Below are 13,854 nucleotides of genomic sequence, written 5' to 3'. Positions count from 1 at the left end.
CTCTTTATATCTTTAATTAACGTTTAATTAAGCAGTTGTTTCCTGATCGTCGCCGATGCCATCTCTCCTTCGAATACCCTGGATCAGCCGGGGCTGGACCCCAGCACTCACCATCTCAGGGTTTATGGTCATTGGGTTAGTTTCTGGTTTGTCTCTTGCCAGTCATTCTGAATTGGGATCCTTCCTGGGGGCACACGCATCACTCAGCTGAGATGGATTCCAGCGAGGAGGATCCTGGGAAGTTGGTAGGACCTCTGGACTACAGTCTTCCATCTCTTTTTGACCTCTCCAGAATCCTGGTTGGTGGTAGCTTGTTAGTTCCTTGTTCCTTACCAGGACCTCCTCTTGTAAGATGACTCCTGAAAGTGTTTTCTCTTCTCTGTTGCCCGGCAAGGGTGGGTGGTCAGTGGTTCATTTAACAGTTTGTCTTTTGGTTCTCTCGAATAAGGTCCTTCACAGAGTAAATGTATAAAATTGTAAAAGTCAATGTTTTAAATAATTTGTATTCATAATTTGGTAAGTTGGCTTTTTTGTTGTGTGTTAGAACTCATCACCAGACCAAAGGTCATGTAAATCTTTTGTTGTTTTATAAAGTTTTATAGTTTTTTAAATTGAATTACAGTGTTAGTTGCAAAGTTTGTGTTTCTGTTCATCTTTTTTCTTTTAAACTTTTATTTATTTTTAGTTGATTGATCACTGCTTTACAATATTGGTTTGATTTGTCATACACCCACATGAATTAACCATAGGTGTACGTGTGTCCCCTCACTCTTTTTTTCCTTTTTATTTATTTATTTTTATTATAAATTTTTAAATTTTAATTGGAGGCTAATTACGTTACAATATTGTATTGGTTTTGCCATACATCAACATGAATCCACCACGGGTATACACATGTTCCCCATCCTGAACCCCCCTCCCACCTCCCTCCCCATACCATCCCTCTGGGTCATCCCAGGGCACCAGCCCCAAGGATCCTGTATCATGCATCGAACTTGGACTGGCGATTCGTTTCATATATATTATACATGTTTCAATGCCATTCTCCCAAATCATCCCACCCTCTCCCTCACCCACAGAGTCCAGCAGACTCTTCTATACATCTGTGTCTCTTTTGCTGTCTTGCATACTGGGTTATCATTACCATCTTTCTAAATTCCATATATATGCGTTAGTATACTGTATTGGTGTTTTTCTTTCTGGCTTACTTCACTCTGTATAATAGGCTCCAGTTTCATCCATCTCATCAGAACTGATTCAAATGCATTCCTTTTAATGGCTGAGTAATACTTCTTTGTGTATATGTACCACAGCTTTCTTATCCATTCATCTGCTGATGGACATCTAGGTTGCTTCCAAGTCCTGGCTATTATAAACAGTGCTGTGATGAACATTGGGGTACACGTGTCTCTTTCAATTCTGGTTTCCTCGGTGTATATGCCCAGCAGTGGGATTGCTGGATCATAAGGCAGTTCTATTTCCAGTTTTTTAATGAATCCCCACAGTGTTCTCCATAGTTTGAGTTCCCTGAATCATACAGCAAATTCCCACTGGTTGTCTATTTATAAATGTTGGTGTACATGCATCCATGCTGCTCTCTCCATTCATCTCACCCTCTCCCTCTTGTTCCCCACCCTTGTCTGTAAGTCTCTTCTCTATGTCTGCATCTCCGTTGCTGCTATGTGAACAGATTTGTTAGACCCATCCTTCTAGATTCCATGTTTTTCTCTTTCTGACTGACTTCCTGTTTAATACGCTCTAGGTTCATCCCATTCATTAAAACTGACTCAAATGTGTTCCTTTTTATGGCTGCATTCCATACAGGCTCTGATTGTTCCTTAGCCATGTTTTGAGGAGGGTCATGGAGCTATTCTGCTCCATTTCAGTTTGGGCTTCCAGTCTGAGTACTCACAGCAGAGCTGCTTCTGGGTGAGCCCTCTGAGGTCTGTGAGCGCGGGGATGCCCGCTCTTCTCTGGTGGCTCGCAGGGGGCGCCAAAACCCCCTCTGACCCATGGGCGCAGGACGCTTTGCCTTCAGACTGGGCTTGGTGACCAGCTGGCGGGAGCTTTGTCTCCTCAGGGCCATCAGGGCTCGGGCTCCTGGATAACGGGGCTGTGTCCAGGCTGAGAGGAGCAGGGTTGCCTCACTGCTCGCCAGCAGGGAGGCACTACAAGAGAAAAAAATGAGGATGAAGTAGACGTTTCCTGTGTCCAGCTGAGTGCTGACTGGAGGTCCATCTCAGAGGACTCGGGAGGGAAAGAGCTCCATGTGCAAAATGGCGGGTTTTCAGTTCGATTTCTGTTAGATGATCTAGAGGATGACCTTCACTGATGTTCTTCAGTGCAGGTGGCCAGTTTTCCTGTCACTGTTTCTTGAGAAGACTGTCCTTTCCTCTTTGCTCATTCCTGGTTTGATTTTCATGAACTGACCACGTACATGTGCGTTCATTCCTGGGCTCCTATTCTTTCCTGGAGTCCATGTGTCTGTGTTCCTGCCAGTTCCTCATTGTGGTGGTTACTACAGCTCTGTGATGTAGTTTGAAGTTGAAGAGGAAGCTGCCTCCAGCTGTGTTCGTCTTTGTCAGAGTCTTTTTGGCCATTTAAGGTCCTGTTCAATATTCAGTTCAGTTCAGTTCAGTTGCTCAGTCGTGTCCAACTCTTTTTGACCCCATGAATCGCAGCACGCCAGGCCTCCCTGTCCATCACAAACTCCCGGAATCCACCCAAACTCACGTCCATCGAGTCAGTGATGCCACCCAGCCATCTCATCCTCCGTCGTCCCCTTCTCCTCCTGCCCCCAATCCCTCCCAGCATCAGAGTCTTTTCCAATGAGTCAACTCTTCGCATGAGGTGGCCAAAGTCCTGGAGTTTCAACTTTAGCATCATTCTTTCCAAAGAACACCCAGGGCTGATCTCCTTTAGAATGGACTGGTTGGATCTCCTTGCAATCCAAGGGACTCTCAAAAGTCTTCTCCAACACCACAGTTCAAAAGCATCAATTCTTCGGCGCTCAGCTTTCTTCACAGTCCAATTCTCACATCCATACATGACCACTGGAAAACCATAGCCTTGACTAGACGGACCTTTGTTGGCAAAGTAATGTCTCTGCTTTTGAATATGCTATCTAGGTTGGTCATAACTTTTCTTCCAAGGAGTAAGCGTCTTTTAATTTCATGGCTGCAGTCACCATCTGCAGTGATTTTGGAGCCCCCAAAAAGAAAGTCTGACACTGTTTCCACTGTTTCCCCATCTATTTCCCATGAAGTGATGGGACTGGATGCCATGATCTTCGTTTTCTGAATGTTGAGCTTTAAGCCAACCTTTTCACTCTCTCTTTAACAATTTTCATATATAACATAGAATAGTGTTTATTAATTGTATTTACTGTGTTGTAGATTATATCCCTAGTACTTATTTTATTTATCTTACAACTATAAGGTTGTACCTTTTTTTAAAAAAATGTATTCATAGATAAGGTTTATTCCAGTGTTTACATAAAAATGAGTTGATGTAGAACAGGAAAAGGTTTTTCCAAAGGGTTAAAATGTATTAAACAACAGAACTTGGTCCTTCCATTTAGTTTGAATTCAGTTGGCTGACTGCACCATTATTAATATCCACCCTCACTAATCATTTTCATCACACACAATATCAAAAGTCTTCTGGTGGCACTTCCTATTTCCCCGGAAGTCTCTTAAACTGCTTTCAGTTACAAAAGAAGGGCAAGGATTTTATCAGCTCACACTCCACTCCTTTGGAGACAAAAATACAGCCCTCAATTCTGTTGTTTAAATTGTGGCTCTTGGAAAACAGGGACCAAATGAAGAAATTAGCACTAACACACAAAGAACACAGTATAATCTCTGTATAACAGTAAGTTTGCTTCAAATTTTTTTTCATTAAGAGTTATTTTTATTATCTCTCCACAAGGAAGTTATAAAAATACCTGTAAAAACATTGAAAAGGCTCTTTAAAATCCTGGAATGAAGAATTCTGAAGTATGAATTATGATACACCTATTGTTTGCAAATAAAAGAATCAAATTTTACAAGTTGGAATTTCTGAACGGCTTTGGTAGGAGTTTACCAGAAGGAGGTAAAACATCAGATCAGATCAGATCAGTTGCTCAGTTGTGTTCGACTCTTTGCAACCCCATGAATCGCAGCACGCCAGGCCTCCCTGTCCATCACCAACTCCCAGAGTTCACCCAGACTCACGTCCATCAAGTCAGTGATGCCATCCAGCCATCTCATCCTCCGTCGTCCCCTTCTCCTCCTGCCCCCAATCCCTCCCAGCATCAGAGTCTTTTCCAATGAGTCAACTCTTCGCATGAGGTGGCCAAAGTACTGGAGTTTCAGCTTTAGCATCATTCCTTCCAAAGAACACCCAGGGCTGATCTCCTTCAGAATGGACTGGCTGGATCGCCTTGCAGTCCAAGGGACTCTCAAGAGTCTTCTCCAACACCACAGTTCAAAAGCATCAATTTTTCGGTGCTCAGCTTTCTTCACAGTCCAACTCTCACATCCATACATGACCACAGGAAAAACCATAGCCTTGACTAGACGGACCTTTGTTGGCAAAGTAATGTCTCTGCTTTTGAATATGCTATCTAGGTTGGTCATAACTTTCCTTCCTAGGACTAAGTGTCTTTTAATTTCATGGCTGCAGTCACCATCTGCAGTGATTTTGGAGCCCATAAAAATAAAGTCTGACACTGTTTCCACTGTTTCCTCATCTATTTCCCATGAAGTGATGGGACTGGATGCCATGATCTTCGTTTTCTGAATGTTGAGCTTTAAGCCAACTTTTTCGCTCTCTGCTTTCACTTTTATCAAGAGGCTTTTTAGTTCCTCTTCACTTTCTACCATAAGGGTGGTGTCATCTGCGTATCTGAGGTTATTGATATTTCTCCCAGCAATCTTGATTCCAGCTTGTGTTTCTTCCAGTTTCTCATGATGTACTCTGCATATAAGTTAAATAAACAGGGTGACAATATACAGCCTTGATGTACTCCTTTTCCTATTTGGAACCAGTCTGTTGTTCCATCACCAGTTGTAACTGTTGCTTTCTGATCTGCATACAAATTTCTCAAGAAGCAGATCAGGTGGTCTGGCATTCCCATCTCTTTCAGAATTTTCCACAGTTTATTGTGATCCACACAGTCAAAGGCTTTGGTATAGTCAATAAAGCAGAAATAGATGTTTTTCTGGAACTCACTTGCTTTTTCCATGATCCAGCGGATGTTGGCAATTTGATCTCTGGTTCCTCTGCCTTTTCTAAAACCAGCTTGAACATCAGAAAGTTCACGGTTCATATATTGCTGAAGCCTGGCTTGGAGAATTCTGAGCATTACTTTACTAGTGTGTGAGATAAGTGCAATTGTGTGGTAAAACATCAGACCTTAACAATTTTCTGTTTTCATCTCAATTGAATTTTTGATCTGTTGACAGGCACAGTGCACACAGGAACTTGCTTCTGCCACTAATGATGAAGTCAATCTGAGGGACAGATATTTGTATCCTGGATGCACCAGGCTCTTCCATGCACCTGACTGGAGTGGTCTTCTCTTATTTGTTCCATCATGTTTTAAATAAAAGTAAATATACATATGGTAAAACATTTAAATGGTACAAGAGGATTTAAAATAATCAGTAAATGTCATTTTCTCCTATAACCTAGAAAATCTGATGTTTTCCAAATCATCAAACAGTCATATGAATAATTTGAAAAGCGAAGTCAACCTTAGAGTATCTTCATCTGAAAATTATTCTCAGGATTTCTGGAATACCTTGATTCTCTCATATTTTACCTCTGGTACAGAGGAAAGCCATGCAGTCTTCTCCTTCTCAAAAAAACTAACTAGGAAAGCAACTCACACACTCTGCTCAGAGACAGCAAGTGCAAGCAACACCTTGTACCCCATGGATCTGGTCCTAGCCATGGGCAGGGGCTCTGGTATCCACCAGAGACACAGGCGGGTGCCCGGAGCCCAGCGGTGCCCTTGAATGCCTCTGATCCTCTGGGCCAGCTGAGATTCCTTTGAGGAGAGCGTGACGCGGCTGGCGTGTAAGGAGAGGAGACCGGCATCCTCGAAGAGACGAACTAGAAACGTTTCTGTTGCCTCTTGCAGGGCCAACAGGGCCTGGGTTTGCCAACTGAAGTCCACACCATGAGTGAATTTAACACGTATTTCTCTTGCTGGTGAAGGAGTGGGGATGGGGGGAGGAGTGGAGAGGAAAAGGAGACTCAGGAGAAGATAGACTCTCTCCGCGAGTCTCTGTGAATCTTCACATCTGTTCTTCTTTCCTGGCTTTTACTCTTGGGACCTAATTGGTGGCTGATGTCAGCTCCAGGGAGCTTAGAGACAGCGGGCACAGCTCTCCTGGTCTCGGCGGTGCGAGAGGAGGAGACAGTTTCTCGGGGCAGGGGAAGGGACGGGAGGCTGGTTGGATGAGAGAGTTGCAGGCGGCTGAAGGGGGTCTTTCTTGGCAGCAGGCGCGTGCCCTTCTGGAGCGCTTGGATCGCCTGCAGGAGCGCATGTCTCTTGCGAGCCTGTGGACGGGAGGAAGCACCTGGACACAGGCCGGCGGGCTGGCGGCGGGAGCCGGGCTCACCGGGTGCCCCTCGGTGTTTCGGGCTCGCGGCTCCAGTGGGCCGGTGGCGGGCGCGCAGAGGGTGTTTCGGCCCTGGGGCTCCTTCTAGATCTGGGTCTGGGTGCAGAGGCCGGGAGGGCCGGGTCTCCCCGGCCGGCTGCCTGACCCGGCTGGGTGGTGCTCTGGAAGTTTGTACCCTTTGACCAGATTCTTCCAATTCCCGTCCCAACACCCCTCTGCGTACCTCCAGTAAAGACTACAGCACTCTGTTAGTTCCCCGGTGCACAGCATAGTGATTTGACATTTCTATACATTTCAAAATGATCGCCGTAAATCTAGTTACCATCTGTCACCATGAAAGGTATTACTTTATTACTGACTATATTTGCCTACATTATTATCGACTGTATTGATGATTATATTCTTAGTGTTCAATATTGATGTTTTCCCCTATGTATCTCTGTATTTTAGTGGTTGCTCTGGAGATTATAGTATTCATATTTAGCTTTTCTCTGTCTGCTTGGAAATAAGATTGTGCCACGTCAAGGTGAACACAGAAGCCACACTACCACTTAGTGCTACATCTTCGTGCATCAAAAACTGCTTCAGACAGTGTTAGAAATTTTGCTTTCTGCTGTCATACATATATACATCATATATACATACAGAATAGTCTCGGGACTTCCCTGGTGGTCCAGCGGCTAGGACTCTGTGCTCCCAGTGCACGGGGCCTGGGTTTGATCCCTGGTCGGGGAACTAGATCCCACGTGCTGCAATGAAGATGGAAGGTCCCAAGTGCCACAACTAAGACCTGGCACAGCTACATAAATACATAAAAATAGATATTTCTTAAATAAGAAGTATAAAAAGCTGACTGCTTTGGCCACTTCTTTAAAATTAGGGACTCCCTGGCAGTCCAGTGATTAAGACTAGGAGCTCCCACTGCAGTGGGCAAGGATTCCACCCCTGGTCAGGGAACTAAGATCCCACACGTTGGATGGCACAGACCAAAAAACCATAAGACTCATCTTTACATAGTTATTTGCCATTTCTATTGCTCTTCCTTTATTCTTGAAATTTGTTTCCCTCTGGTATTATTATTCTCTTTGAATCTGAAGAATTTCCTTTAGCCTTTCTTTCAAAGTGGGTCTTCTAGAGAGCTCCCTTCTCGCTTTAATGCAGATGGTACAGAAGGTGAGGATTCAGCGTAGCGTGGCTGATCAGTGAGTGTCCAGGGTGCCCGGTCACTGCTAAATTTCCTTGTGTGACCATCATGGTTAGTGTACGGGAATTGCCTGGTTTCAGTCACACAACATGTACACCACACGGCAGACAGCTGCCGTGTCCTGCGCCAAACAGGCAGAGGCAGCTGAGCCAGGATGAGTGCCGTCTGATAGCCGCCTTTGCTCCTTCTGACTCAGTGACCCACCTATCTTCTTGAAATGTGTGCTCCCCTTCCCTTGTGATGGAGCAAAGTCCAGACATCAACCGTATGCTTCCACAGTCACCTGGTAACATGGGAGCACTGTGCACCAGCTTTTCCAAAATCATCAGATATTTCTCTTTGATAGTACAGAATTAAATAGGAATTTAATAGAATTAAATGGAATTAAATAGGTTTCTTTTCCCCCTCATTAAAGAAGTTTCAGGCTTTAGAAGAAGGCAGGGGAATACTCGGGGGTTTAGGGACCTCTTGAAATCATTTGAGGCCAGGCTGGCTTTTCAAAAATATTTAGTATTTATTTATCTATTTGGTTATGTCGGGTCCTAGTTTCCACACGAGGGATCTTCGTTGTGGACTCTAGTTGCAGCTTGTTGGCTTAGTTGCTCCATGGCATGTGGGATCTTATTTCCCCAACCAGGAATTGAACCTTTGTTCTCTGCATTGCAAGGTAGATCTTAACCACTGAACCACCAGGGAAGCACCAGGCATATGTATGCAGACCAAGATACACTACCTTCAGACACGCAGAAATGTCCCCTTCTCAGGAAGGCCTTCCTCATCTGCCCCATTTAAGGCTGTGAGTCGATGATACCCCGCCTCCTCCTGCTCTGTTTCTCTCATGTTACTTATCACCGTTTAAGACAGGGTTTGCTTATTTGCCAGGTTTGTCTGTTTCGTTGGTTGCAATGTCCTAAGTGCCTAGAATGGTGCATGCTCAGTAAATCTATATATATATATATATATATATATATATATATTTTTTTTTTACCTTGCTGCATGGCTTGTGGGATCTTAGTTCCCTGACCAGAGATTGAACCCAGGCCCTCAGCAGTGAAAGCATGGAGTCCTAACCACTAGACTGCCAGGGAATTCCCTCAGTAAATATTTCTTGGATGAAAGAACACAGTTTTGCAACTTGCTTTTCTTCCTTTTTAAAAAGAAGTTGTCTCTGACACCCTCCCATGGTATACATAACCACACCAGGCACCTTCTCTCTTTTAATGTTCCCCCTGCTATCCTTGGGCTTCCCAGGTGGTGCTGGTGGTAAAGAACCTGCTTGCCAAGGCAGGAAACATAAGAGACCCAGCTTCAATCCCTGGATCAGGAAGATCCCCTGGAGAAGGGAATGGCAACCTACTCCAGTATTCTTGTCTGGAGAATCCCATGGACAGAGGACCCTGGCAGGCTACAGTCCCTGGGGTCACAAAGAGTCAGACACAACTGAAGTGACTTAGCACACATGCACACTGCCATCCTAGCTTGGTCCTAAAGCTACAGAGTGTGCTGTTACCACCTGCAAGTGATTTGAGGGAAATGACATGCTATGGGACCCTTGAGCTTTAGGATGGAGAAGCACGGGCCCCTGACATGGCCTCTTCTATGTGAAGGAAGGCCGTGTGATGTGCTGACACCCCAACACAGGCCTGTCCTTTCAGGTCTTATGTGGGTCATTATATGATAGTCCCTGGTGCCTCAAACGTAAAGAATCTGCCTTCAGTGCAGGAGACCTGGGTTTGATCCTTGGGTTGGGAAAATCCCCTGGAGAAAGTTATGGCAACAAACTCCAGTATTCTTGCCTGGAGAATCCCCATGGACAGAGGAGCCTGGCGGGCTAGAGTCCATGGGGTCACAAAGAGTCGGACATAACTGAGTGACTAAGCACAATCTGTTGAAGGAGGTTGTACAGGTCTCATGAGTCAGAAGCTGGCAGGTAACTGCTGAAAAGCAACCGTGCTAGGGAACCTAAGACCCTGGATAGCATCACAATGCATTGGCAGTGAAACCACCTCCTGGGAAAAGCAGGAGGCTCCAGCTCGTGCCTCGCCTTTGGGGCTTGCTGATAGGAAATGAACAAGTGCCTGCCAGGTGCCACTGCTGTGTGATGAAACGGGGGTGCAGACCAGGCCCATTTCCTTAACCCTAACCCACCCGCCTGGATGCTATCTATCTCTGGCTGACGGCTTGTGATTGGCCCCCAGCACATTTCTGCAGGGGAGCAGGGCTTCTTGTCAAAACCATCTGGGTTCCAGGGAGTAGAGAATTAAAACATCTAAGAGGAAAGAATACAGGGACTGTCTTGGGGAAAATGGGATGGTTTTGAATAAGTCTTCATGTTTGGAAAGGATGTTAAGAAGGAAAAAGGCATCTGTGCAAATTACTTTGGTCACCTCCTTTAAGAACACTGACTTGATGGTTCATCTAGTGGTTAAGAATCTGCCTATGACACAGGTTCCATCCCTGGTCCAGGAATATTCCATATGCTGCAGGGCAATGAAGCCCGTGTACCACAACCTCTGAGCCTGAGCTCTAGAGCCTGCGCTCTAGAGCCTGCAGGCCGCAGCGTCTGAAGCCCACGCATCCTAGAGCCAGTGCTGCACAGCCAGAGAAGCCCCCCGCACCGAGAAGCCCACACACTGCAACCAGAGAGTGGCCCCCACTTGCCGCAGTCAGAGAAGGCTCATGTGCAGCCGCGGAGACCTGGCACAGCCCAGAGTAAATATGTAAATAATAAGAGTAAAGAAGATAATAGTAAATCTTAAAGAGAGATTTCAGACCACTGAAAGATCCTTAGAGGTTCCAAGGAGACAAAAAATTATTATGAAGTGAATGCTTAACCACTGCTTGTTATACTCAGCGTATTTTAAAATTAATTTTTATTGGAGTAGAGTTGCTTTGCAATCTTACTTTAGTTTCTGCTGTACAGCAAAGTGGATCAGTTATATGTATACATATATCCCCTCTTTTTTAGATTTCTTTTCCGACTTAAGTCACCACAGAGCATTGGATAGAGTTCCCTGAGCTATATAATACGTTCTCATTAGTTATCTCTTTTATACATCAGTAGTGTACATGTGTCAATCCTCAACATATTTATTTTAGACAAGGTGGTTGATGGTATTGTGTACATTATTTATATCCCCGCCCCCCCTACTTTGGATCTACTTCTATTACCTGTTAAGAAACTGGTGTTTAAAATTTCCATCTGTTTCTAGCTTTGGTTCCTTCAGTTCTTGCTTTGTTTGTTTTGAGGCTCTGTTGTTAGGCATGTGGATATTTATGACATGCCTTCCTGCTGAATTATCACTATGAGAAGTCCATCTTCTAACTCTAGAAGTCTAGAGACTTCTTCAGTATTCTTCAGCATTCTAATGTTTAAAGTATGCATGCTATGGGTTCTAACCAGTTACTTTATAAAAATTGTGGCTTTACTTAAGATAATGACAGTTTTATTGAGATACAATTCACATACCATCAATTCACCCATTTAATATGTAATTAAATTCACTGGTTTTTAGTATATTCACAGGGTTGTGCAACCATGGCCACAACAACTTTCAGAACATTTTCATCATCTCAAAAGAATCCCACATTAGCAGTCATTCCCCGTTTCATTCAGACACCCCACCCCCATTAGCCCAGGTCAACCACTAATTTATTTTCTGTCTCTATAGATTTGCCTCTTCTAGACATTTCATACACATGAAATCATACTATATGTGGTTTTTATGACTGGCTTCTTTCACTTGGTATAATGTTCTCAAGGGTCCTAAGTGTTATAGCATGTTTCAGTATTTTATCCAACCATTGTTTCTGATTTCTTAAAAAAAAATAATAGACTTTATTTTTTAGAGCACTTTTAGGTTCACAGCAAAATTGAGTAGACAGTGCAGAGAGTTCCCATATATTGGGTTAGCCAACAAGTGCATTCATGTTTTTATGTAATATCTTATGGAAAAACCCAAACAAACTTTTTAGCCAACCCAATACTTCTCCCACCCCATAGCTTTTAGGCTCCATCTTGTATTCCATTAATTTTTTTTTCAAACATATTCTCTTAGAATTCTGACTACCAGTCCTTGTTCCCAATGAAATGTTAGGAATATCTCTTTATCAATTCCTCTCTCTCTAATATAATACTTGACAACATTCAGGTAGTGATAGATGACCACGTGTGGCTAATTGAATGACTTTTTTTATAGTGGCAAAATTAAACTCTTTATTACAGTATTATTTATAAACAGTTTTAAAGTAATATAAATCACTATTATTAGGGATATAAAATGAACAAAAGGCTCTGTTTTTTTTTTCAAAAGGCTCTGTTTTAAATATATGTTTTATATATAATTTGTGTTGATATTTTCATAAAACTTGAATAGTGTAGATATATAATTTATGTATTAATAAAAACATGTAAAGCACAGGCTTTGTTCATAGTGTATCCTTAACAATACTGATATATTACTGATTTATTGTATATAAATTCTAAATATATATGTTTTTCCACATACCTCATTATACTTATGCTTTTCTTTTTTTTTTTTAAGTTTGTACTTCACTAGGCATGTCTCACTTTTTCCTTTCTTTTACCTCCCCTACCTTTTGTCATTTTTAATATTTACTGTTAATCTAATTTTTCCTTGCAGAATACATTTCTTCAGTGTCTGTTCTTTGAGTCCATCTCTCTCTGCCTGTATTGTTAGCATGTTTGCTTATGGCTTTCTGTTTAGAGTGTTGTGGCTTTCATTCATGATCATTGCCCTACATGTTTACTCTTGTTGTTTTCCCTCTTTCTTAGAATGAGTTGAATTTAAAAAATCATTTGTCTTTAGCTCTTTGACAAACAGAATAGAAATAACTTTTCCTGTTTGCAGTTCTAACCCATCTAAATAAGGTTCTGCTAAAAACTAAACTTTCATATTTCCCTTTGCAAGTGATAATTCATACATATAGAAATCATGCAAGCAAATTTCAAAACATAGCAACTAATTTAAACAGCTTAGTTTTTCAGACATAGTACTCTAAAGTATTGGGGATAAATTTTTATTCTAGAACATTTTGGTAGAGAAAGTAATCTAGTAGGTGTCATAGCCTTTGTATAGCAGTATATTAGGGGTAAGGAGAGGAACATCTGGGGCTTCCTATGTCATCTGTCATAATCCTTACCCCATGAGAAGGTTAGTCAGTGGCAGAACTGGGATTTGAATCCACATCTGAATGACTCCAGAGCCTGTGCTCTTTGTGTTAGATCATAGAGTAATGGGGGATGTTATAATTATTTTATTAAATTTTACTCTTATTATTCTTAAAGTTCTTATTTTCTTCTCCAGAATGTCCTGAAACCAAACTTAATGAAGCTAATGAATGCTTCTCAGCAATCCAAGAGAAACAGTAAGTTATCTAAGACTGTCCTCTTGGTGACAATTATTCACTGATTTGAAATTCAATTCAATTATTCACTGATTTGAAATTACAGATGTTCTCATGTACTCGCCCTTGTTTTCACTGTAGTAGAAGCAAAATGTGGCATTGTGAGACCAGAGAGTACAACGTTCTCTGAGGACAATAATTCTGATAGGGAAATTGAAGATGTGGTTGAAACCATTCCCGAACCATCACCTGGAGTCCAGGGCTTCTCTCATCCTGCCTTCCCATCGCCTGAGCCTCTTCCACAACCTCTCAAGTCTCTCGCAGGCCTTGGTCTCACAAAGGCAAGTTGTTTTGTTTGTAACTCTTTTTCCCCTGTACTTTTTCACATGCCATTTGCATGTCATGTCCCCTTATATGACAGAAAGGATCCTACCACAGAAATGGAACCCTTCAAAGTCATGATACAAAATGTTGTGATAATAAGAGCAATATATATGCATGACTCAGATTTATAAATGTTGGCATACTAAGTATGCCATTATGAAAGAAAGAAATTACAAATCAATTAGGAAGAAGAGCTAGATGAATATGAAGATGGGGAGGGGGATGAAGGGGAAGAATTCATTTAAGAAGGACAAGATGAATATGAAATGGAATGAGGGTCAGGAT

The 13,854-nt window shown here is 42.6% G+C and overlaps 1 long non-coding RNA gene across 1 annotated transcript; it reads left to right on the top strand.

Annotated features, from left to right (window-relative positions):
- The first annotated feature begins 5,341 nt into the window (after nt 1–5,341).
- LOC139185126 (uncharacterized) lies at nt 5,342–13,587 on the top strand. The gene is made up of 3 exons (XR_011568669.1): nt 5,342–5,596; nt 13,146–13,206; nt 13,327–13,587. It is a non-coding gene; the product is annotated as an uncharacterized lncRNA (long non-coding RNA).
- Nucleotides 13,588–13,854: the final 267 nt, after the last annotated feature.

Source organism: Bos indicus, chromosome 10, assembly GCF_029378745.1.
Source record: "Bos indicus isolate NIAB-ARS_2022 breed Sahiwal x Tharparkar chromosome 10, NIAB-ARS_B.indTharparkar_mat_pri_1.0, whole genome shotgun sequence".
In the NCBI taxonomy this organism is placed as follows: Eukaryota; Metazoa; Chordata; class Mammalia; order Artiodactyla; family Bovidae; genus Bos; species Bos indicus.
This window is presented reverse-complemented; position numbering and strand designations above follow the sequence as displayed.